The following is a 27,530-nucleotide window of genomic DNA, read 5'->3' as shown; positions in this document are numbered from 1 at the left end:
TAGACAGAAACTCCTCATCCGTACCTTGGTTAGAGAGACTATCATATTATTTGAAATATATGTCTTTTAGCATATTTCAATATGAACTACATACTCCAAATAAAAATGCATGTAGACGTATTTTAGAGTGTAGATTCACTCATTTTGCTCTGTATGTTGTCCATATTGAAACAAGTGTAGAAGTACGCACTCCCCCTCGCCCCTCGCCCATGTGGTGGATGTGTAGCAATTCACTCGGTGTCCGATAGCCAGAACCACATATTGTAGTACCATCATCGTTCAACTTCCCGAAGAGGCAAAGAGCCAAGCACAAGGTTTATAGGAGTACTAGCAGTAGTACTGTATGAGGAAGAAGGCAACAAGAATGTAAGTTCCGCGTGACAGTTTCTTCTTACAGGACGTGCTAGACCTACTGGACCTCATTGTTGCAATGGGAGTATCATACACTACTGCAGGATGCTACTAATGCGACACTACGATCAGTGACCCTTTCACGAAACTATGTGTGATGCATTAATCGCAAACGGTGGTGTAAAAGAACCGTCAAACTAAGGTGCAAAACATTTGCGATGACGGATGCATCAAACACGGTTCAGATTTTTGTTGCGTGTGAGATTCAGGGCATACAGTTCAGTTCAATTAACTGTTTGCGATGAGGATGAACAAAAGAAACGGGCTGCCAGACAAAGGTGTGTGTGATGTAGAGCATATGGTTCACTCGGATGAACTATTTGCGGTTGATGAATTCATCGCTGACGGGTTACCTATTGCGGTCCGTGTGTGTTGTGATATGCTCTGTCTGCAGAACATCTATGCTCTTAACATGACATGATTGCAATACCAAATTAAACATCCAATTATGTTATATAACAAATACCATAAATATTGCAAGGTTCAAATTGAAAGATTACAACGCCCAAATTCAAACATTGCAAACATCGACATTTCTGCAAAGGGATCTACTGCTGACAAGTCATGTATGGGTTTGACACAATGACTTACAATAGCTGTGCCAGATGCTCTTCCAAAACTAAGTTTAGCTTTTTTGGAGCCTTTTTTCATTCTATAGTACCTGCTGGCTTTGATCAACATACCATTCATCTTTCCTAATTAAATGTGTGTTCAACCTTAGTACCCTCAGCACCTTTGCTCTAGCAAGAAAGAACCCGGCGAGTGTAATCTCCGGTAAGGTCCCTCGATAGGAGTTCAAAGTAATATTTGAGAGATGCAGATCTAGGCATTCGATGTGATTGTCATTATAAACATTATCCACCTCCGGGCCTATTATTATCTACAAAAGAAGATAGCGTGTTAGTGCCTACATGTAGTTTTGAACACTACAACATGCCTATTTGGTTTGCAGGATTTGTAAAAATGCACCAATGTGCCATCTTTGATCTGACATGATTAACATGGGCATTTGATTACAATCTAGAAACATGTAGCCTTCTTCACAAGAGTATGGATTGGATGGAAAATTCCCTAAGAAAACTAGTACAGATGAATCAAAGGAGAAATGCTTATGGATTGTAACCATATGAATCAAGCAACCAATATGTGATGGGGGCTGTATGTCCTGAAATCCTCCAAAATTCATTGAGAAATTGTAGTACATTGTAATTGTGAACTTGGGAAAAGGTGCAAAAAATTGAACTCCCTTATGGTTAACATTTAACAGGAAAGGAACATCACCTCGATATACAGCTTCTTCAGGCACGGGAAGCATCTCAGGCAACTGACAACTTGGTCCAGGTTGGGGCCGACAGATTCTAGTGCCAAGACCTTCACTGTGCCTAGAATCTGGGCGAAGCTTTGTTGGATGACAAATGAACATACATCTTCAAAACTAGAAATAATGTTGATATCAATAAAGAGAGGTATAAGGAGACTATTGTACCTGAAAGTAGTAGCATTTGACAGACGAGTAGCCCAGCACTGCCAATTTCGGCGTAGAAATGACATTGATTCTTGTTGGACCTTGTTGATCAACTACAAGTAATCTCTCAAGTGAAGGTCTGTCCTCAATCACCATTGTGGTCCACCTTTTGTGATCTCTCGTTGCAGCACCAGCAACACACATAAATACTCCGGAGAGTCCTAGAGGTGATGTGGAAGGTACTCGACCAATTCATCGCCTGAAGACGAAGGAACTCAAGTGCAGTACAACCGCGAAGCAGGCGCTCCATGTCATCCTTTGGGATGTGGACCGCAACGATCTCGAGGTGCTTCAGTCATGGTAGAAAAAGAGCGAGTGCCTCATTAGGGGGGATGTCAGTTCATCAATTTGGCGAGGCGCAGCGTGGGCGCGAAGAGGAGAGCGGACATTGGCAGCGAGCACATATGCCCATCATTAAAACTGAGCTTCTCGAGCTGATCTATGGCGGGGGATCGGAACCACTCGTCAATCTTGGCTCGGTCCTTGCCATTGGAACGGAATTTGCCCATGATAAGGCCTCTGATTGGGCCATGGTGACTGCCGAGGATCTGGGAGAACACATCCAAGCTTTTGCGATAGCCATGGCAGAGCTCGTGGGCGTCGAGGAGGTTGACAGGGGTGAGGAGCCATAGGGGGTGCCACCGCTGGGAAAGGGCGGCTGTCCTTGCCCCATATTTGATTGGGAGGAGGGATATGATGACTCTCAACATTTCATCGGGGAGGTTGCTGATGAAATCTAGGCCTGCTGGAGTCTCTTGCGGTTCTTTCTCGACCCGCCTCCGCTTGTTGGCAGCCTCATTCTCCACCTCGTCGGCGGCGACGAAACCCCTCTGTCTCCATATTCATGCCATGCTCCGGTGCACTTTGAGGACTGAGAGCGGCATCGAGGATCCAGGCGAAGAGAGAGGATTGTGTGTGTGGCGAGGATGGGGGGTGCGACCGCTCGGGGGCGCCATTAATACAGACTAGTGGGAGGAAGGCGGGTGGCAGTCAAAGGCTATCTCGCTTCCCGGTGAGCCTGCACGATGGACTTCTGGCATTCCTATACCATCATTTGACGGAGCGAGGCGGACATGCCATTAATATGGAGGAGTAGGAGCAAGGTGGGCGGCGGTCAAAGGGCTGGCTCGCCTCCCGGTGAGCCTGCGCGATGGACTGCTGGCACGCCTACCGTCATTTCACACAGCTACTAGCACGCCCCGTACGGTGAGTGCGTAGCGAACACACGCATGAATTAGATAGTGGTAGTGATTTTAGTTGCAACAATTAGATAGTGCCAGCTCGCACACTTCCCAGTAGGCCTCTTGGTTAGCCTGCGCACCGGACTGCCCTCGCACGCCTCCCGTTCAGTCAAACAGCTGTCTGCATGACACCTCCTATAGCCATTAAAACCAAGGCATGTGGTGTCACATAAATGGTTAACAGAACTCACGCGATTTGAATTATACAAACGTTTGAGATATTAAAGTGGCAGCTATTTTTTTTCAAAATGCCTTTGTTGGTTGTTATCCGAGTGCGCCTTCTCTCAAATTGACACCAAAAACACCACAACATATCGGGTGCCATTCCATGATAGCATGCCAAGTTTCATGAATTTCAGACGAGTTTTGGATCTACTAGAATTTAAAAACAAAGTTCTCAATGTTTTGCCGGCAATCTACGGTGCCCTGGTGTTTGAAATTCATTCCCATTTCTTGCATGGGACCTAAGTAGGCACCCAAGGACATAGATTTGATTTTCCAACCAATTTATATGCACTAGAGCATGTGCATGTAGTCAAATTTGAATTATGCACATAAATGCATCGAAAACTCAATTAATGTATAAAAATGTCCAAACAAACCCCAAAAAATCCAAAAAATTCACACAACACTCATGTTGTCCTCTCTCGACACTGGATTTTTTTGAAAGCAATAAGAGGTAGCGGATTTCGTTTTGTCTCCAAAGGTAGGATGTTCCCTACCAAAACCATCAGGCTTGTTGTGAGAAGCTTTGGTTTGTGAGAAGCATATCCCCAAACCCGCCCCAAATGGGACAAAAAGTTTACCACGGCATGTTGATGCCCCTCAATAATAGCATGCCAAATTTCATGAATTTCATATGAGTTTTGGATTTACTAGAATTTTAAAACAAGGAATCTCAATGTCTGCGGCTGAGTGACGGTGGCAGGGTGTTTGACACTCATTCCCATTTTCTGCATGCGACCTAAGCATGCAACCAAGGATACAGATTTGAATTTTCAACCAATTTATATGCATTAGAGCATGTGCATGTAGTTCAAATTTAAATTATGCACATGAATGCACAGAAAACTCAGTTAATGCATAGAAGCACGTTGATGCCGCTCCATGATAGCATGCCAGTTTCATGAATTTCAGACGAGTTTTGCATTTACTAGAATTTAAAACCAGGCATCTCAATGTTTGCGGCCGAGTGACAGTGGTAGGGTGTTTGACATTCATTCCCATTTCTTGCATGGGACCTAATTAAGCATGCAACCAAGGACAAAAATATGAATTTTCAACCAATTTATATGCATTAGAGCATGTGCATGTAGTTCACATTTGAATTATGCACATGAATGCATAGAAACTCAGTTAATGTATAAAAATGTCCAAGCAAACCCCCAAAAATCCCAAAAATTGACACAACACTACTGTTGTTCTATGTTGACACTAGGAAAAAAATTGAAATCGAGAAGAGGCAATGGATATCGTTTCGTCCAGAAAGATGAAACGTTCCCTACCGGAACCATCGGGCTTGTTGTGAAAAGCTCTGGTTCGTGAGAAGCATATCCGCAAACCAGCCCCAAATGGGACAAAAAATTTACCACAACATGTTGATGCCGCTCCATGACAGCATGCCAAGTTTCATGAATTTCAGATGAGCTTTGGATTTACTAGAATTTAAAAACCAGGTATCTCAATGTTTGCGGCCGACTGATGGTGGCAGGGTGTTTGACATTCATTCTCATTTCTTGCATGGGACCTAAGCATGCAACCAAGGACACCAATTTGAATTTTCAACTAATTTATATGCATTAGAGCATGTGCATGTAGTTCAAGTTTGAATTATGCACATGAATGCATAGAAAACTCAGTTAATGTATAAAAATGTCCAAGCGAACCCCGAGAAATCCCAAAATTTGACACAACACTCCTGTTGTTCTATGTTGACACAAGGAAAAAGAAATTGAAATCGAGAAGATGCAATGGATATCATTTCGTCCAGAAAGGTGAAACGTTCCCTACTGAAACCATCATACTTGTTGTGAGAAGCTCTCGTTTATGAGAAGCTTATACCCAAACCTGCCCCAAAGGGGACAAAAATTTTACCACGGCATGTTGATGCCACTCCATGATAGCATGCCAAGTTTCCTAAATTTCGGACGACTTTTGGATTTACTAGAATTACAAAAGCAAGTACGTCGACATTTGCTGGAGAGCCACGGTGTCGTGGTGTTCGAAATTCATCCCAATTTCTTGCATGGGACATAAGAATAAACCCATGGACACATGTATGATTTTACAACCCATGTTGGTGCACCAGAGCATTTGCATGTAGTTTAATTTTGAATTGTGCACCTGAAATGGCTAGAAAACCAATTTAATGTATAAAATGTCCAAACGAACCCTCAATCATTCCAATTCTTTTACGACACACATATAGTTGCATGTTCACTGCAGATAAAAGTTCTAGCAATTCAAACACCATCCATTGCCGCTGTGACCCCATTATGTAATTCAAATCAAGAAGCAAAATCAAGCAGATCCCACACGGTTTATTATAACCAACCGTGTGAGATGCAGCACAAAATGTCTTGGAGCACCGTTGGAGTATAGTACGCATACGCATTATGCAAGAAGGTGCGACGGCTACAGTCCACACCCCGCTCTGAATAAGGGACCGTGTCTGATGACACTTTGCGCGCGAGTTTTTTCGCTGAAGCAATTCCAAATTTTCGGCTTCCGCGGAAATATCTACCTCCTCGCCCCCTCCCCCTTACCCAAAGCCACATTTCCCCTATTTCCGCCTTCCTTTCCAAGTTGAAACCTTTACTCCTTGATTGCAGCGCCGCCTCCTCGCTGGCGGCCATCCATCATGCTGCTCGGCCTCGCTTATCCAGGCAGGTAATCCACACCCGACCCCCATCCTCCTCCTCCTTCCACATTGCACATGCCCCGACCGCCGGCGCGAGCGCAACACCTTCCACCCAAATCACCGACCCCTCCACCAAATAAGTGCCGCCCTAAGCCATGGTGCATGAAGTATAGCTAGGATCTCAAGGAGCATTTGGGAGCGGAGAAGCAAATTGCGGCCGCACGCGTGGATGAGGTCGCGATGGCTGCAATTCGTGCCGACCCGCAGATCTTGGAGGAGCACCTCCCCGGCGAGGCCACTGTTGACACCTCACGCGCTGATGCCGCGGTGCGGTTGGCTGCTTTAAACGACAGTTCGTGGCGTTTTCTCGAGGCCACCGTCGGTGCCTTCGACAAAGACTACGAGGTGTTTTCTCAGCATGCACGTGCTTACCTCATCTCGTGAGCTAGCAGGTTGGTGCCTGGAGCGGCTCAGGCAAGTCACCACTACGACGAGGGCACCCATGATGTAGAGGCCTCGCCCTCTTCCATGTCCAAGGAGCCAATCATCTTTGATATCTCCGACAATGAGTAGCTTGTCTTATTAGCTCACTATAAGGACCCATGTTCAGTTTGGTAGCTACTGCCTTTCTTTAACAAATTGTGCTATCTACTTTTACCATGCAATCTTTTGCTCTAGTGTATATGTTCTATATGTCGTGCAATGTGGTGTTTAGTTAACTGTTTGGTTCAATTCTGCAAATTTGATGTTCAATTCTTTAGGGAGTAATTTTCCAAGTTGTCAATCATGCCTGGTTTGGTTAACTGTCTGATCTTCTATTAGGAGTATGTTATATTGCGCAATGTGGTGCTCAATTAATGTTTGGTTCATTTGTTGTGGTGTTTAGTTAACTATTTGGTTCAATTCTGCATTGCGATGTTCAATTGTTGTGTGTGCATTCTGTTATTGTATACCATGTGCGCAATAAATCGAATTTGGCTGTACTAAATACATGAGAAGCAAATACAATTGCTATATTTCCAAGTTGTTAAGCATGCCTGGTTTGGTTACCTGTATGATCTTCTATTAGGAGTATGTTATATTGTGCAATGTGGTGCTCATTAATGTTTGGTTCATTTATTGTGGTGTTTGGTTAACTGCTTGGTTCAATTCTGCAACGCGATGTTCAATTGTTGTTGTTGCATTCTGTTATTGTATACTAAGTGAGGAATAAATCAAATTTGGCTGCACTTAATACATGAGAAACATATACAAGTGCTATATTTCCTAGTTCTTAATCATGCTTGGTTTGGAGAAATGGGTTTTCCATGTGGCTTGAATTAATCTGATGAATCTGCAATGTGCTTATTTTTCATCAACATATTTTCTGTACCACTATATAGTGTGCCAATAGCTTCAAATATTAGTCGTTGGATATGCCCATCCTTATAATTGAAAATACAACTCTACCATCTCATGTGTTCTAGAAGTATCTATCCACATGCTTGTCCAATACTCTAATAAAAAGCGGCTAGAACAATCTGGATTCTAGAGAGGTAAGAACCAAGTTGGATCTTGTCCAGTACGATTCTAGAAAAGAAAATACATATTCAAATGTATTTTTCCATGCTTTATATATATATTTAAATGACGTGCAAAGCACGTACAATTTACTAGTACTGATAGCATGCGAACCCTTACTTAACTTGATGACTAACTACCTTATATGTGTTGCAGGGAAACAATGGTAAACACTGAGGTTTACAAGATCGTACTAACTATTATACCTTGCCTTTTTTTATTCCTTTGCCCCATTTCCAATATAGAGAAGATATTTATGCACATCCTTGTTTTCAGACCTTTCCAAAGCAGTTCACTGATGATTACCTCTCAAACAACCTCTATGGTCAGGAGGTGAGGAAAATTGATGTAGGGTGGAACCCTAGGGGCTGATCTTTCACGTTTGGAGTGGATCCTACGGGGGAACACAAAGAACACGCGGAAGAACATGAGGGAAATCACGAGGGGAAAATAAGAGAAACACTCAACCGACGCGAATTTGATCACACAAGTGCTAGATCATCGAGGCAGAAAGTAACATGAGATCCAAAGTCAACAAGGGATGATACAAAGGTAGCCGTTCTTCTCTGAGAGTTGGTCTTGATTGTCTTCTCCGGATGGAGGCCTTGAATCCGCATGGATCTTCTCTGAAGAGGTGCGGTCCCTCACGAGGAGTAGATCCGTGCGGATGAGCAATGCTCTATCTCAAATGAGCTAAACAATGCTGAGTCTCGAAGTGAGGAGGAGGAGTCCTATATATAGGCTAGGGGGGCGAAGGGGTATATGGGCTCAGCCTAACATGCGCGCACAGGCGCGGGCCGGATGATCTGGGTGGGGAGCCGGATGATCCAGGTGGAGGCCCTGATGAGCTGGTGGTGCAGGCGGTGGCAGTACAGGTCCAGATGTCCGGCTGGGGGTCCGGATGTCCGGGAGGGGTCCAGATGATCCAGGACGGCGTCCGGATGATCCGGCTTCATGGAGAGGCTTCGGGTGTCTTCGGGGCGAATTAGCTGGATCGTCCGGACCGGGGTCCGGATCGTCCGGGCGTTGTCCGGATCATCCGGGCCCTCGTCCGGATCGTCCGGCCAGCCTGGGACTTGGTGATTTTCCTCTCCGTCTTCACGCATGTCTTCCGCTTCCGGTTCTCCTTGCTTCCTAGCTTATCCATGGTTAACTCCTTGGTACCTGAGCATGCAAAGCATCTCCGTTTGAGGTAGTAACCATGTGTCATGTGAATTGAAAGGGAGTTGTGAGAGGAGTGATGTCACCTCGGTTTTGACAGCTCTTGCACGTGCTTGAGTCATAGGACCAAGTAGTGTTGTAGGGGATGTAGATGCGTCCATGGGGATGATCGTGGGATGCTCCGCATCATCTCCCCCCCCCTTGGGAAAGATCCGACCTCGGATCGAAATCTTCATCACCATGGTAAGGCGAGAGGTCTTTGACATTGAAGATGTCACTTACGCTGTACTTGTCGCTTGATAGGTTGATCCTGTAAGCATTGTTGTTGTAGCGTGCTAGCACCTTGAAGGGTTCATTGGCTCGAGGGAGAAGTTTGGACTTGCGTTCGTTGGGGAAACGGTCCTTGCGAAGGTGTAGCCACACGAGATCGCCTACGTTGAAGATCATGGGTTGCTTGTTGAAGTTGAGCTTGGTCGCTAGACGTTGTACATGGCGCTCGATTGTGTTCCTTATATCCTCATGCATCTTCTTGATGTAGCTTGCCCGTGCACTTGCATCCATGTTGGTGAGCTCTTGTAGAGGAAGAGGTAGAATGTCCAAAGGGGACAACGGGTTGAAGCCGTAGACGACCTCGAAAGGGGACTTGCCCTTGGTCGAATGTCTTGCATAGTTGTAGGCATACTCGACGATGGGTAGACACGCCTCCCACTCCTTGATGTTCTTCTTGATCAACACGCAATGTAGAGTGGAGAGCGGATGAGAACAAGAGCTTGATTCCGAGCTTGGCACATAGCGTCTTCCAAAAGTAACTCAAGAACTTGACGTCACAGTCGGAGACGATTGTCTTTGGTATGCCATGGAGGCGCAACATTTCCCTACAAAAGAGCTTTGCAATGTGTGAAGCATCGTCTATCTTGTTGCAAGGAATGAAATGTGCCTTCTTAGAAAATCGGTCCACAACAACAAACACAGAATCCTTTCCATTTTGAGTTCTAGGCAAACCAAGTACAAAGTCCATGCTAATGTCTTCCCAAGGTTGATAAGGAATAGTAAGAGGCATGTAAAGACCATGGGATTGAGCTTTAGACTTAGCGTTGCGACATGTAGAGCATGGTGAAGTGTGAGACGTCACGGAACATCTTGGGCCAAAAGTAGTTCTTGGAGAGCGTGGCGAATGCCTTATCGTGTCCGAAATGTCCCATGAGTCCGCCTCCATGAGCCTCTTACAAAAGGAGCAAACGAAGAGAAGACTCGGGAATGCATAGTTAGTTACCTCTCATAAGATAACCATCCTTGATGTAATATTGTTCCCAAGATGTATGCGTCAAACATTTAGCATAAGGAGTAGCAAAAGATGGATCATTAGCATACAAGTCTTTTATGTGCTCAAAGCCAATAACATTCAACTCAAGTTTAGTGACAAGTGTGCATATGCGTGAAAGTGCATCCACAACTACATTTTCCTTACCCTTAATGTACTTGATCACATATGGGAAAGATTCAATAAATTCACTCCATTTGGCATAACGCTGGTTCAACTTAGTTTGACCTTTTAAGTACTTTAGCGTTTCATGATCGGTATGTATGACAAACTCATGAGGTCTAAGATAACGTTCCCAAACATGTAGCACGCGCACTAAAGCATACAATTCTTTGTCATATATGGGATAGTTAAGTTGAGCACCGGAGAGTTTTTCACTAAAATAAGCAATGGCTTGTTTTTCTTGCATCAAAACTCCGCCAATTCCGGTACCACTTTGATCGCAATGAACCTCAAATGTTTTCTCAAAGTTGGGCAAAGCAAGAATCAGAGCATGAGTAAGCAAAGACTTGAGCTCATCAAAAGGAGTGGATTGCAAAGATGCCCAAACAAAAGGAGCATTCTTCTTACTCAAGGCATGCAAAGGAGCGGCAATAGTGCTAAAGTTTTTCACGAAGCAACGATAAAAACCCGCAAGGCCAAGAAAGCTATGCAGTTGTTGCAAATTGGTGGGTTGGGGCCAGGTTTTAATTGCTTCAATTTTAGATTCGTCAACATGGACACCCTTTGAAGAAAACCCAAGAAAACAAGTTTGTAAACACCAAACATGCAATTTTTCATGTTTCCATAAAGATGTTCCTTGCGAAAGGTTTGCAAAACAGCCCCAACATGCTTTAGATGCTCTTTCATGGATTTGCTAAACACAAGAATATCATCAAAGTAAACCACAACAAAGACTCCAATATAAAGTCGGAGCACAAAATGCATAAGACGCATGAAAGTACCGGGAGCTTCCGATAAGCCCATAGGCATAACCAACCACTCGTACAAGCTAAACTTGGTTTTGAAAGCAGTTTTCCACTCATCACCTTCTTGTATGCGGATTTGATAATAGCCACTTCTAAGATCAATTTTGAGAAAAAGGCAGCACCGCTAAGTTCATCAAGCATATCATCTAGGTGAGGAATGGGATGCCTATAGCAAACGGTAATAGCATTTATAGGTCTACAATTGGAACACATGCGGAAACTTCCCTCTTGCTTAGGCACAAGTATAACCGGAATGGCACAAGGACTTAAGCTTTCACGTACATAACCGTTGTTGATTAGTTGTTGTACTTGCCATTGGATGTCCTTAGTTTCTTCGGGGTGGACGCGGTATGGAGCTTTGTTTGGAAGTGGCACTCCGGGGATGAGGTCGATTCGATGCTTAATGCCTCGTAGAGGAGGTAGACCCGGACGTAGCTCATCGGGGAAAACATCTTGGAATTCCTGCAAAATAGATTGAAACACTAAAGGTAGCTCGTGAGAGGTGTTAGTTTTGGTTCCCCATCTTTGCACACAAGGACAAAGTGCATAACACTCGATGGGTTCTCACACACTTCTCTCATCTCACTTTTTGTGGCAAATAGAACTAGGTTTTTCTCTCTAGGCAAAGAGGCGCTCAAGTTTGGCTTGTGGCTCTCATTCACTTTTGTGTGGATCACTTTCTCACTCTTCTCTCCACAATGGCTGGCTTCCTTGTCGGCTATCACTTGACTAGGAGACATAGGTCGTAGCACATACTCCTTCCCTTTCATCTTGAAACTATTGTATTTTGTACGCCTGTTGTGGATGACACGACGGTCAAATTGCCATGGTCGACCAAGAAGGAGGTGGCAAACGGACATCGGGACGACATCACACTCCAAAGTGTCCTCATATGCACCCATTTTGAAGGAGACTTGGACCATATGCTCAACTCATATAGTGCGGGAGTCACTTAGCCATTGGGCTTTGTATGGGTGCGGATGCTTCATCTTGACCAATTGAAGCTTAGGGCATAGTTCTTCACTTGCCAAGTTGTGGCAACTACCTCCATCGATGATGACCTTGACGGACCTTCCATTGATGCCGGCCTTTGTGTGGAAGATGTGGCATCTTTGGTCTTCTTGTTGTTGATGTTGAAGAGTCAAGACCTTGGAGAAAATGAGAGCAGGGCTCGAATCCTCATCACAAAAGACTTGATCATCTTCATCCTCGTTCATGCGCTGGTGCATGGCCACTTGCTCAATAGCTTCCATCTCCTCGTCACTCATGGAGTCATAGGTTCCATCATCATTGAGGATCATGGTGCGCTTGTTTGTGCATTCATAGGACTTGTGGCCTCGGCCGCCGCAAGTGAAACACTTGAAGGAGCTTGTCTTGACGGTCTCATCGGTTGGAGTAGATGATGAAGCACGCGGCTTGAAGTTGCTTATAGTAGGAGGAGGACGACTCAAACTTGTCGAAGTTTTCTTGTAACTTGACTTGTTGTCGTTGCTTGGAGAAGGCTTGGTTGAGGAAGAGGTTGGAGGAGTTGTTGAAGCTTGGTTGTTGGAGAATCCGTAGGTCTTGGACGAGTACTTGGCGTACTTGAAGTCATCTTGCACTTGACTTTCCGCCTTGGTCGCTTTATGCATGAGCTCAATAAGGTTGGAGTAGGGTTGGAAGTCGGCGATCTTCTTGATGGGGGTGATTGAGGCCATTCAAGAAGTGTGCCATTGTTTGCTCATCATCTTCCTTGATATTGGCTCGAATCATGGCTATCTCCATTTCCTTGTAGTATTCTTCAACACTCTTTGTTCTTTGCTTGAGGAGTTGTAGCTGCTTGAAGACATCACGGTTGTAGTAGGTGGGCACAAAACATGCTCGCATGACATCCTTCATTTGAGACCAAGTGGTGATTGGAGGTTCACCTCTTGCTTCTCGGCGCTCAAGGACTTGTTCCCACCATATGAGCACATAGTCTTGGAACTCAAGTGATGCCATAGCGATCTTATTCTCTTCCTCATAGTTGTGCGAGCGAAAGATTTTGTCGACCTTCAATGCCCATGAGGTATTCTTCTTGATCATTGCTTCCATTGAACTTGGGCATTGTGAATTTTAGCTTGCCGTAGCATTGCTCTTCATTATGTTGTTGGCGATGGTGATTAAGACGCCCTTGACGTGGAGGATAATCATCATGATGTTGCTCTTGGCGTGAAGGAAGTCCATGATCAACTTGCTCTTGTTGAACTTGAGGTTGAGGTGGAGCTTGACGAGCTTGTGGAGGAGCTTGAGGACCTTGATGTTGCACTCGCGGTTGGTAGTTCCTCTCTTGGATTTCTTCTCGAAGGGATTCCTCTTGATTGTGCCGTTCGCAATTGCGGTTGGCGATGGCTCGACTTGATTCTTGAAGGGCACGTTGCGCCTCAAGAGCTTGCACTTCATGTTGTTGTTGTTTAAGACATTGAGCCTCGGCGTCTTGTTCCGCTTGGTGTAGGCGCGCTCGTTATTCTTCTTGGTGTCATTGTCGTTGTCATTCTTGAGCTTGAGCAAACACAACTTGATGTGGTGGAGGACAAAGTTCTTGCTCATCGACTTGCTCTAGTGAATGCTTGTCGTGTAGCGGATTGCAAGATGCATGACGGTCTTGTCACGCCGCTCATTGAAGGGTGTTTGATGACGGTGTACTTGAGCTGGAGAAGGAGTCGTCGGAGTGTCGACTTGAGCGGCTTCGTCTTGAGTATGAAGAAGTTGAAGGAGGACGGTTCACCAACAAGGTGCGGATCTCGTCCATTCTTGCATCATTCTCTTGCTTGTGTTCGTCGAGCTTGTTGTCGAAGTAGTCCTTCGTACGTTGCTTGGAGAGTTGCAAGTCGGTGGCGAGGTTGTCGATGCGGTCGGACATAGCTTGTTGCTCTTGATGCAACACTCGTTGTGCACCAAAGAGGTGGCTCTTGGTGACGAATTATGACATGTCGTCGTCTTGCTCGATGAAGAGTGGGTTGGTAGAGGTACTTGGCCTATCCATCATTCCAAGCAAAATGTGAGTGTGAGAAGGAGAAGAACTTATACCAAATGTACCTTGACCGATGTTGACGTTGAATCAAGTTCACTCAAATGCGGACAATGAAATAGCACTCTTGGTACCAATTCTTGTCGGTTCTCACACCTACAGAAGTAAAAGATTATGGTGGAGCTTGGTTAGGATGGTGGCACAAAATTTGATGCAATTGTTAGTTTGACTCAAAGATGTTGAAAAAGATTCGCAAATTCGCAAATGCAACAAGTAGATCAAGCAAGTAGTGGAACACAGAAACACACATGCAAATAGATTAATGGGATTGTGCAAACCAAAAATGAGCCAAAATGTGGAGTCCACGAAAATGCTCTTGTTGCACAATACTCGAGAGACGCTAGCACGATTGCACAATAGGCGGATACGGAGCTTGTGCACAACCTACTAGGCAAAAATGCAACTATGTCTATCCCAAGTATGCTATATGTATGGTATTTCGGTGATATGATCCAAGATGATCGGATATGAAAATCTTAATGTAGTATGATGCTATGGTTCTTGCTTATAAGCTCTTTGCTTATCTTTCTCTTTTTGCTTAAAAGCTTGGTTGGCTCTTTCACTTTTGACCTCTTTTCTCATGCAATACTTCATGAACCAAGATAGCAATTGCATATGCGATGACAACTTTGTGACACGAGAGATGATATGGTATGTATGGTATGGAGTATGATCACTAATGTGCATCAGTCATGTTGCCGGCAATACTCAATGTCTAGTCTCGATGGGTAAGCAACACGAAAGTAAGGCTATGGTGGTTATCAATGCAATGGCAAGGCGTAGACAAAGATGTCATCGAAGTTACCGTCCGTAGCGATGATGAGTAGTCGACGAAGATGAGCGGTGGTGATGTTGATGTTGCACCGTACCTACATAGCCGAAACACAATCGGATACGGGAAACCACAACTCAAATTCTCGAACCCAAAGTCGAATGGTGGTATGGAGGGTGTGTCGTGGGGGTTTGGCAGGTGAAGGTGGTGGTGGTTGAAGTGAGTGGAGTGCGGAGGCGTAGGAGGTGGTGGTGTAAAACTGCAGAAAATGCAGTTTCGGTAGAGGAAGTCGGATGATCCGGGCCGGGAGCCGGATGATCCGGGCACGTCCGGATGATCCGGGTCAGGGTTCGGATGATCTGAGTAGGTCAACTGCGCTCGGGAGCTACTCGGGATGAACTCGAAAGCGGCGAGAAATTCGAAGATTTCGCGGATTTTGGATGGATTTCGAGGGTGAGAAGGTGGGGAAAGGCAAGATCCACGAGTTACACAACGAATCCACGGATCAAAATCAACAAAATATCATCAAAACCAACAAATCACAAAAAAATTTGGGGGCTATTTTTGGTGGCGATTTTCGGATTTAGGACGAAATCAACAAAATCAAGCTAGAAAACACGGGGTAGGGTATGCAAAAACGTGATCAACATGGCTCATGATACCAAGATGATGTAGGGCGGAACCCTAGGGGCCGATCTTTCACATTTGGAGTGGATCCTACAGGGGAACACGAAGAACGCGCGGAAGAACACGAGGGAAATCACGAGGGGAAAACGAGAGAAACACTCAACCGACACGAATTTGATCACACAAGTGCTAGATAATCGAGGCACAAAGTAACATGAGATCCAAAGTCAACAAGGGATGATACAAAGGTAGCCGTTCTTCTCCGAGAGGAGGTCTTGATTGTCTTCCCTGGATGGAGGCCTTGAATCCAGATGGATCTTCTCCGAAGAGGTGCGGTCCCTCACGAGGAGTAGATCCATGCGGATGAGAAATGCTCTATCTCAAATGAGCTAAACCAATGCTAAGTCTTGAAGTGAGGAGGAGGAGTCCTATATATAGGCTAGGCGGGGCGAATGGGGTACATGGGCTCAACCCAACACCTACGCGCAGGCGCTAGCTGGATGATCCGGGTGGGGAGCCGGATTATCCGGGCTCGGCCGGATGATCTGGGTGGATGCCCGGATGAGCTGGTGGTGCAGGCGGTGGCGGTGCAGGTCCGGATGTCCGGGCGGGGTTCGGATGATCCGGGAAGGCATCCGGATGATCCGACTTCATGGAGAGGCTTTGGGTGTCTTCGGGGCGAATTAGCCGGATCATCCGGACCGGGGTCCGGATCGTCCGGGCTCTTTTCGGATCATCCGGGCCCTCATTTGGATCGTTCGGCCAGTCTAGGACTTGGTGCTTTTCCTCTCCGTCTTCACGCATGTCTTCCTCTTCCAGTTCTCCTTGCTTCCTAGCTTATCCATGGTTAAGTCATTGGTACCTGAGTATGCAAAGCGTCTCCATTTGAGGTAGTAACCATGTCTCATGTGAATCTAAAGGGAGTTGTGAGAGGAGTGATGTCACCTCGGTTTCGACAGCTCTTGCACGTGCTCGAGTCATAGGTCCAAGTGGTGTTGTAGGGGATGTATATGCGTCCATGGGGATGATCGTGGGATGCTCCGCATCAAAAGTTTTCATACAACACCCACGATTCAATATTGAAGTGTTCCTGAAGAGGACGAATGCTGGACGTTCAATCATCCACAAGCACGGGCTTGAAGTTGCAAAGACCTTCAATGTGAATGAAGGCTCAATATCCGCCTTCCGCTTCAGCAGTTTTCCAGATGAGATGCAACTGTCTATGTATCGTCTATGAAGCTAATTTCGAAAGGTTCTAGATGTTGCATGTGAAACTTGGTGCTGGTGGAATTGTGTAATGGGGTATCTGAGTGCTGAAGCTATATCATGTTGTACTCGGATGTATTTCAATTATGAAATCCTGCTTCCTTAATATAGAAATGAAATATATTATGTGCTTAATATGAATGTCAATTAGATTAATAAATGGATTATTAATAATAGGGCAATTAGCCTGCTAATTGGGATTTCCTATTGCAAACGGTTATTGAGAAAACCCCGTGGGCGATGACCTCAGGCAACGCACACAGTTTCTAGGAATAAACCGTGTTGGATCAATGAATAATCACACACGACATTCTCTTGAAAACTGTTTGTGTTACGCCACCTTGCGCAAACATTTTCCTTGGAGTGACTGTGTGGGATGTATATACAAACGGAAACGTTTAGAGGGGACTAGCTGTGTGGGATGTACTTACGACCGGAAACGATTTCGCCTGTATAATTGTATTTTTTTAGCACTACTGTATGTATTGGTCACTCTCTGGTCGCACGCGACCTCATTTTGCGGAGCGTGTGTGCCAGGAGAGCATATCCCCGACGGTTTCTAGGTCGTGTGGGAAGGACCCCCCTATCGCAGTCACTCAAAAGGTGACGATTCTGAATGCCATCGCAGTAAGGGGTTAAAAACCGTTTGCATAGCACTGACGCATACCAGTGATAGATTGCACGATTTAGAGTGGTGGACAGCAGGAATAATAGTCGGAGCTGCTTAGTCTTAAACCCTATGAAGAAGTCCCATCGAAAGGAATAGCCATCCTCTACACGTGTTCCTAAGAAAAAAATGAGTAAATGAGAGAAAAAGAGAAAGAGATGAAGTAAAAAAAATCACCAGCCTTAGAGCCAACCCTATTGTATTAGTGAATGATATTTTATACATCTTGACATGGCTATATTATTAACCATGCTACAGAGGTAGCAGTGGATTATTTTATCTTAGGAGGTAGCAGCGGATGGATATTCAATGAGGAGTGAAATGATGGAAGCTTCCTCAGTCAAACTTAGGGAAAGGTGGGCCTCATGATTTGACAGCTCATTAGTCATTATTACTGCCTATACTCTTTGCACATTTAATAACCGCGTGGTAGAGTAGTTGGCTATACTTTGAATAACCATGCTTGAAGAGAAGAGGTGCACGCACCCACGCACGTAGTAGTGCTCTTTGCGTCTTCCCCAACCACACACGTGACACGGTGGAGCTCATTTTTGTACGAAGATGTAGCCCATGTGATAATTTGACATGTGTAGTAGTTACTCACTTAATGGAGGGTTGGGAACCAGGCATGAATGATGCCGCATTATCTGTAAATAAAGTTTTCTTTCTTAAGTGGCATGCACGCAATATAAATAGGTTCATATGGAGAGAAAAAAGAAGCCGCTCCACTATATACATAGCGAGGAGCCTACATAGTTACTGCTAGGGTTGCTCTCTTCACACTCTCTCGCACAAAATGACTATGGCCACATCTCTCGTCACATATGCAGGTGGATCACATCTGCTAGGGGAAGGGGAGGATTTTCTTGTAGATGCGGTAGCCGTCGGCGAGGGCGAAAACCCACTAGTGGCTGGGGTCCCCGCCATTCTCTCTCACAAAGCTGGTGTGGTTGCCTTCGTCCCTTGCTCACTGCCACAACATGGGCAGATGCCACCGCCCTCCTAGATACGTCCCGACATCCCTCAGATACAACTTCCTTAACAGCTGGCGTGCACAACTGCCCCAGTGGCCCACATCGCTCCATGTGGATATTTCTCTACTTCTTTGCTCCGCACGTACCTCTACTGGCTTCTACTGTATTTGTGATGAGTTTATGTCTCATCAACTAGTGCCACTAGTCTTATTATGATCACACTTCTTAAATTTCTTTGCCACAGGGATGATCAGCACGATTTTAGTGAAATTGCACAAAATGATCCGATGGTCAAAGGTTTGCAAACTTCATTCCTTCGGAAAGTTCAACCTCGCCATAAAATTAAAGCCTGTTAGGGTTTACGGTTCAAGGCCTAAGGACTGCATGGATCATTTTTTTTCTTTAATTGTCTCTGTTCCAAAATAAGTGTCTCAAGTTTAGTACAACTTTGTACTAAAGTTGGCAAAGTTGTCATAAAGTTGAGACACTTATTTTGGAATGGAGGGAGTACATATTGGCTATGATCTGTGAATCATTGAGATTAAAGAGCATGCATGTTAGTCTCCTTTGTATTTGATGGAATTTTGCAACGGGGCAACCTCTGATGGAAGATACATGGAACAGAAGCTGAAAGCTTCATACCATTGTACAATTTTATCTCGCTGATAAATTACAGTACCATGCACTAAAGAGTAAGGTGTTGCACGGTGCCCAAAAACTATGGTGATAGTGTGAGGTGGGCCATGTAATCACTGAGCTGCCGTGTTTTCGCTGCTTTCTCACTCTTCCGATGTAAGAGTGGAGAAATTGTAGTTTTATCATAGAATAGAAGAATGAAAAAGGTTGGAGATGCTCTACCTCCTGATGTAGGGCGGAACCCTAGGGGCCGATCTTTCACGTTTGGAGAGGATCCCTACGAGGAACACGAAGAACGCGCGCGAAGGAAACGAGGGAAATCATGGGAAAAACGAGAGAAATACTCAACCGACACGAATATGGTCACACAAGTGCTAGATCATCGAGGCACAAAGTAACACGAGATCCAAAGTCAACAAGGGACGATACAAGGGTAACCGTTCTTCTTTGTGAGGAGGTCTTGATTGTCTTCTCCGAGTGGAGGTCTTGAATCCGAGTGGATCTTCTCTAAAGAGGTGCGGTCCCTCATGAGGAGTAGATCCGTACGGATGAGCAATGCTCTATCTCAAATGAGCTAAACCAATGCTACCCTAGCTAGGAGGTGGGAGAAGGCTATTTATAGTCATAGTGAAAATGACGGGCGAAGTGAAGGGGTACAAGGGCATCAGCCTGCAGCTAGACGCAGCCAGGGTCCGGACGTCTGTGGGGCGCCGATTGTCTGGAGGCTCGTGGGGTTTCGGACGTCCGATGGTCCTCGGATGTCCATAGATTTCGTTCTGTGGTCGTGGGCACGGACGTCCGGACTTCCTCAGATTTCCATGATTTTGGTTCTGTTGACAGGTGCACGGTCATCCGGAAGGGCTCGGTCGTCCGGAGCCTAGGAGTGGCCGGTCGTCCGGGCTGGGCCGGTCGTCCAAGGCCTGTAGCTCTGGCTGGCTTCTCTCCCCTTGGTTGTAGCGTCCTCTAGGGGTCGGACGTCCGGGTCAGGCCGGTCGTCCGGGGCCTGTAGCTTCTGAAGCAGCTCTTCTTCTTGATCTTCACACTTGGTGTCCTCACCATCTTGGTCATTGAATGTAGCTGTCCCATGACTCCCGTCCAAGGACTTGATCACACATAGAGTCTCCGAATGAGGTAGTAGCCATATCTCGAGAGTAGGAAGAGGGAGTTCGGAGAGGAGCGAATTCACCTTATCTTCTATAGCCTTTGCTCCAGCTCTTGTCATGGGTCCATGTGGTGTCGAGGGATATGTAGGTACGTCCATGGGGATGAGCGAGGGATGCTCCGCATCATCTCCCCCCCTTGGGAAAGATCTGACCTCGGATCGAAGGTTTCATCACCATGGTATGGCGAGAGGTCGTGGACGTTGAAGATGTCACTCATGTTGTACTTGTCTCGTGTGAGGTCGATCTTGTAGGCGTTGTTGTTGTAGCGTGCTAGCACCTTGAAGGGTCCACTAGCTCGAGGCAGAAGTTTGGACTTGCATTTGTTGGGGAAGCGGTCCTTGCAAAGGTGTAGCCACACGAGATCGCCAACATTGAAGATCATGGGTTGCTTGTTGACGTTGAGCTTGGACGCTAGTCGTTGTACTTGGCGCTTGATGGTGTGCCTTGTATCTTCGTGCATCTTCTTAAGATGGCTTGCTTGTGCACTCGCGTCCAGGTTGGTGCGCTCTTGTAGAGGAAGAGGTAGAATGTCCAATGGGGACAACGGGTTGAAGCCGTAGACGACCTCGAAGGGGGACTTGCCGGTAGTCAAATGTCTTGCACGGTTGTAGGCGTACTCGGCGATGGGTAGACACTCCTCCCACTCCTTGATGTTCTTCTTGATCAACAAGCAAAGTATAGATGAGAGCGTACGGTTCGCCACCTCCGTTTGGCCGTCGGTTTGAGGATGGTATGCAGATGAGAACAAGAGCTTGAATCCGAGCTTGGCGCATAGCGTCTTCCAAAAGTAACTCAAGAACTTGATGTCGCGGTCGGAAACGATTGTATTTGGTACTCCAAGGAGGCGCAAGATTTCCCTACAAAATAGATTTGCAACATTTGAAGCATCGTCTATCTTGTTGCAAGGAATGAAATGTGCCATCTTAGAAAATCGGTCCACAACAACAAACACACAATCCTTGCCATTTTGAGTTCTAGGCAAACCAAGTACAAAATCCATGCTAATGTCTTCCCAAGGTTGATATGGAATAGGAAGAGGCATGTAAAGACCATGGGATTGAGCTTTAGACATAGCTTTGCGACATGTAGAGCATCGGTTGGTGAAGCGTGAGACGTCGCGGAATATCTTGGGCCAAAAGTAGTTCTTGGAGAGCGTGGCGAATGTCTTGTTGCGTCCAAAGTGTCCCATGAGTCCGCCTCCATGACCCTCTTGTAAAAGGAGCAAACGAAGAGAAGACTCGGGAATGCAAAGTCTGTTAGCTCTCATAAGATAAGCATCCTTGATGTAATATCGTTCCCAAGATGTATGCGTCAAACATTTGGCATAAGAAGTAGCAAAGGAAGGATCATTCACATACAAGTCTTTTATGTGCTCAAAGGCAATAACATTCAACTCAAATTTAGTGACAAGTGTGCATATGCGTGAAAGTGCATCCGCAACTACATTTTCCTTAACCTTAATGTACTTGATCACATCGGGAAAAGATTCAATAAATTCACTCCATTTGGCATGACGCTGGTTTAACTTATTTTGGCCTTTCAAGTACTTAAGCGTTTCATGATCGGTATGTATGACAAACTCATGAGGTCTAAGAAAATGTTCCCAAACATGTAGCACACGCACTAAAGCATACAATTCTTTTTCAAAAATGGGATAGTTAAGTTGAGCACCGGAGAGTTTTTCACTAAAATATGCAATAGCTCGTTTTTCTTGCATCAAAACTACGCCAATTCCGATACCACTTGCATCACAATGAACCTTAAAAGTTTTGTCAAAATTGGGCAAAGCAAGAATCGGAGCATTAGTAAGCAAAGACTTGAGTTCATCAAAAGCGGTGGATTGCAAAGATCCTCAAACAAAAGGAGCATTCTTCTTGCTCAAGGCATGCAAAGGAGAGGCAATAGTGCTAAAGTCTTTCACAAAGCGATGATAAAAACCCGCAAGGCCAAGAAGGCGACGCACTTGGTTCAAATTGGTGGGTTGGGGCCAAGTTTTAATTGATTCAATTTTAGATTCATCAACATGGACACCCTTGGAAGAGATAACGAAACCCAAGAAAACGAGCTTGTCAACACCAAACGTGCACTTTTTCATGTTGGCATAAAGACGTTCCTTGCGAAGAGTTTGCAAAACAGCCCTAACATGCTGCTCCTTCATGGATTTGCTAAAAATAGGAATGTCATCAAAGTAAACCACAACAAACACTCCAATATAAGGTCGAAGCACAAAATGCATAAGATGCATGAAAGTTCCGGGAGCTTCCGATAAACCCATAGGCATAACCAACCACTCGTACAAGCCAAATTTGGTTTTGAAAGCGGTTTTCCATTCATCACCTTCTTGTATGCGGATTTGATAATAGCCACTTTTATGATCAATTTTTGATAAAATGGTGGCACCGCTAAGTTCATAAAGCATATCACCTAAGCGAGGAATGGGATGCCTATGACGAACGGTAATAGCATTGATAGGTCTACAATCTGAGCACATGCGAAAACTACCGTCTTGCTTGGGCACAAGTATAACGGGAACAACACAAGGGCTTAAGCTTTCACATACGTGTCCGTTGTCGATTAGTTGTTGTACTTGCCGTTGGATCTCCTTAGTTTCTTCATCGTTGACGCGGTATGGAGCTTTGTTTGGAAGATGTGCTCCGGGGATGAGGTCGATTCGGTGCTCAATGCCTCAAAGAGGAGGTAGTCCCGGAGGTAGCTCATCGGGGAAAACATCTTGGAATTCCTGCAAAAGAGAAGATAACACTAAAGGTAGATTGTGAGAGGAGTTAGTTTTTGGTTCTCCATCCTTGCACACGAGGACAAAGTGCATAACACTCGATGGGTTCTCACACACTTCTCTCATCTCACTTTTGGTGGCAAATAGGACTAAGTTTTTCTTATCGCTCATTGTGGAGGCACTCGGTTTTGGCTTGTGGCGCTCACTCTCTTTTGGGTGGATCACTTTCTCACGTTTCTCTCCCCGGTGGGTGGCTTGCTTGTTGGCTATCACTTGACTAGGAGACATAGGTTGTACCAAATATTCCTTCCCTTTCATCTTGAAGCTATAGTGATTGGTAAGTGATGTAGGGCGGAACCCTATGGGGCCGATCTTTCATGTTTGGAGTGGATCCTATGGGGAACACGAAGAACACGCAAAAGAACACGAGGGAAATCACGAGGGGAAAACAAAGAGAAACACTCAACCAACACGAAATTGATCACACAAGTGCTAGATCATCGAGGCACAAAGTAACACGAGATGCAAAGTCAACAAGGTACGATATAAGAGTAACCGTTCTTCTCCGTGAGGAGGTCTTGATTGTCTTCTCCGGATGGAGGCCTTGAATCCGGATGGATCTTCTCCGAAGAGGTGCGGTCCCTCACGAGGAGTAGATCCGGTACGGATGAGCAATGCTCTATCTCAAATGAGCAATCACAATGCTAACCCTAAAACGTAGGTGGGGATGGAGTATATATAGTCTAGGGGCGAAGGGGGTACATGGGCCTTGCCCCATACACTGTTCACAGACAGGGAAGGCCGGACGTCTGGGCGTCGGGCCGGATGTCCAGTGGCTCAGGAGGGGCCGGATGTCCGGGCTGAAGGTCTGTATGTCTGGGCTGGTGGAGACGGCTATGCTGCTCTCTGGATGGGTGGGGCCGGATGTTCGGGGCTTCGGGAGGCGCCGGATGTCCGGGGTGATGGTCGGATGTCCGGGCTGTCTGGGCAGCCTTCTGTGCTCCCTGGATGGCACCTCCGGATGTCCAGGCTGGAGGCCGGATTTCCGGTGAGGGGGGCCGGATGTCCGGTCCCTGTAGCTTCTTCTTGAGATTCATGACCATGTAGATCTCCAGGGGCCGGATGTCCGGGGCCATGGCCGGATGTCTGGTGCCTGGAGGTTGTTCTCTCCTTCTTCCATTGGTTCTCTTCTTCCGTGGACTTGGGGTCTTGTCCATCTTCATGTACATCCTCGGGAGGGTCCTCTTGGTACCTAATCATGCACAACATTCCTGATTTAGGCAGTAACCATGTCTCGAGAGGATCATATGAGATATCACTAAGGAGAGAAGTCACCTCGGTCTTGAGAGCTCTAGCTCGTGCTCTAGTCATGGTTCCTCTTGGCGTGAGATGATTGAAGGTCCATGGGGATGACCGAAGGATGCTCCGCATCATCTCCCCCCCCCCCCGGGAAAGATCCGACCTCGGATCAAAATCCTCATCACCATGGTACGGGGAGAGATCTGTGACGTTGAAGATGTCGCTCACGTTGTACTTCTCGTGTGGGAGACCGATCTTGTAAGCGTTGTTGTTGTAGCGTGCTAGCACCTTGAAGGGTCCGTCGGCTCGAGGTAGTAGTTTGGACTTGTGTTCATTGGGGAAGCGGTCCTTGCGAAGGTGTAGCCACACGAGATCTCCAATGTTGAATATCATGGGTTGCTTGTTGATGTTGAGCTTGGTCGCGAGTCGTTGTACTTGGTGCTCGGTGGTGTGCCTTGTATCTTCATGAATCTTCTCGATGTAGCTTCCATGGGCACTTGCGTCGAGGTTGTTGTGCTCTTGTAGAGGAAGAGGTAGAATGTCCAATGGGACAACTGGTTGAAGCCGTAGACGACCTCGAAGGGGGACTTGCCAGTCGTCGAATGTCTTGCATGGTTGTAGGCGTACTCGGTGATGGGTAGACGCTCCTCCCACTCCTTGATGTTCTTCTTGATCAACACGCGAAGTAGAGTGGAGAGCGTATGGTTCGTCACCTCTGTTTGGCCCTTGGTTTGAGGATGGTATGCGGATGAGAATAAGAGCTTGATTCCGAGCTTGGCGCATAGTGTCTACCAAAAGTAACTCAAGAACTTGACGTAGCGGTCGGAGACGATTGTCTTTGGTACTCCATGGAGTCGCAAGATTTCCCTACAAAAGAGATTGGCGACATGTGAAGCATCGTCTATCTTGTTGCAAGGAATGAAATGTGCCATCTTAGAAAATTGGTCCACAACAACAAACACGGAATCCTTTCCATTTTGAGTTCTGGGTAAACCAAGTACAAAATCCATGCTAATGTCTTCCCAATGTTGATAAAGAATAGGAAGAGGCATGAAAGACCATGGGATTGAGCTTTAGACTTAGCTTTGCGACATGTAGAGCATCGGTTGGTGAAGCGTGAGACGTCGCGGAACATCTTGGGCCAAAAGTAGTTCTTGGAGAGCGTGGCGAATGTCTTATCGCGACCAAAGTGTCCCTTGAGTCTGCCTCCATGAGCCTCTTGCAAAAGGAGCAAATGAAGAGAAGACTCGGGAATGCAAAGTTTGTTAGTTCTCATAAGATAATCATCTTTGAAGTAATATTGTTCCCAAGATGTATGCGTCAAACATTTAGCATAAGGAATAGCAAAAGATGGATCGTTAGCATACAAGTCTTTTATGTGCTGAAAGCCTATAACATTCAACTCAAGTTTAGTGACAAGCGTGCATAGGAGTGAGAGTCCATCCGCAACTACATTTTCCTTACCCTTAATGTACTTGATCACATAGGGGAAAGATTCAATAAATTCACTCCATTTGGCATGACGCTTGTTCAAGTTAGTTTGACCTTTTAAGTACTTAAGCGTTTCATGATCGGTATGGATGACAAACTCATGAGGTCTAAGATAATGTTCCCAAACATGTAGCACACACACTAAAGCATACAATTCTTTGTCATAGATGGGATAGTTAAGTTGAGCACCGGAGAGTTTTTCACTAAAATAAGCAATGGCTCGTTTTTCTTGCATCAAAACTCCGCCAATTCCGGTACCACTTGCATCACAATGAACCTCAAAAGTTTTGTCAAAGTTGGGCAAAGCAAGAATCGGGGCATGAGTAAGCAAAGACTTGAGTTCATCAAAAGCGGTGGATTGCAAAGATCCCCAAACAAAATGAGCATTCTTCTTACTCAAGGCATGCAAAGGAGCGGCTATAGTGCTAAAGTCTTTCACAAAGCCACGGTAAAAACCTGCAAGGCCAAGAAAACTACGCACTTGTTGCAAATTGGTGGGTTGGGGCCAAGTTTTAATTGCTCCAATTCTAGATTCATCAACATGGACACCCTTGGAAGAAACGAGAAAACCCAAGAAAAAAACTTTGTCAGCACCAAATGTGCACTTTTTCATGTTGGCATAAAGACGCTCCTTGCGAAGCGTTGGCAAAACAGCCCTAACATGCTTTAGATGCTCTTCCATAGATTTGCTAAACACAAGAATATCATCAAAGTAAAGCACAACAAACACTCCAATATAAGGTCGTAGCAAAAAATGCATAAGACGCATGAAAGTTCTGGGAGCTTCCGATAAACCCATAGGCATGACCAACCTCTCGTACAAGCCAAATTTGGTTTTGAAAGCGGTTTTCCATTCATCACCTTCTTGTATGCGGATTTGATAATAGACACTTTTAAGGTCAATTTTTGAGATAAAGGTGGCACCGCTAAGTTCATCAAGCATATCATCTAAGCGACGAATGGGATGCCTATAGCGAATGGTGATAAAATTAATGGGTTTACAATCAGAACACATGCAATAACTTCCATCTTGCTTAGGGACAAGTATAACCGGAACGGCACAAGGGCTTAAGCTTTCACGTACATGACCGTTGTTGATTAGTTTTTGTACTTGCCATTGGATCTCCTTAATTTCTTTGGGGTTGACGCGGTATGGAGCTTTGTTTGGTAGGGGCGCTCCAGGGATGAGGTCGATTCGATGGTCAATGCCTTGTAGAGGAGGTAGACCCGGAGGAAGCTCATCGGGGAAAACATCTTGCAATTCATGCAAAAGAGATTGAAACACTAAAGGTAGCTCGTGAGAGGTGTTAGTTTTTGGTTCCCCATCCTTCCACACAAGGACAAAGTGCATGACACTTGATGGGTTCTCACACACTTCTCTCATCTCACTTTTTGTTGCAAATAGGACTAGGTTTTACTCTCTAGGCGAAGAGGCGCTCAAGTTTGGATTGTGGTTCTCACTCACTTTTTGTTGGATCACTTTCTCACTCTTCTCTCCATGATGGGTGGCTTGCTTGTCGGCTATCACTTGACTAGGAGACATAGGTCGTAGCACATACTCCTTCCCTTTCATCTTGAAGCCACGGTCGAATTGCCAAGGCCTACCAAGAAGGAGGTGGCAAACGGACATCAGGATGACATCACACTCCAAAGTGTCCTCATATGCACCAATTTTGAAGGAGACTTGGACCGTATGCTCAACTCGTATAGTGCCAGTGTCACTTAGCTATTGGACTTTGTATGGGTGCGGGTGCTTCATCTTGGCCAATTCAAGCTTGGAGCATAGTTCTTCACTTGCCAAGTTG

The sequence above is a fragment of the Triticum aestivum genome, chromosome 5B (genome assembly GCF_018294505.1).
Source record: "Triticum aestivum cultivar Chinese Spring chromosome 5B, IWGSC CS RefSeq v2.1, whole genome shotgun sequence".
Taxonomy (NCBI): domain Eukaryota; kingdom Viridiplantae; phylum Streptophyta; class Magnoliopsida; order Poales; family Poaceae; genus Triticum; species Triticum aestivum.
This window is presented reverse-complemented; position numbering follows the sequence as displayed.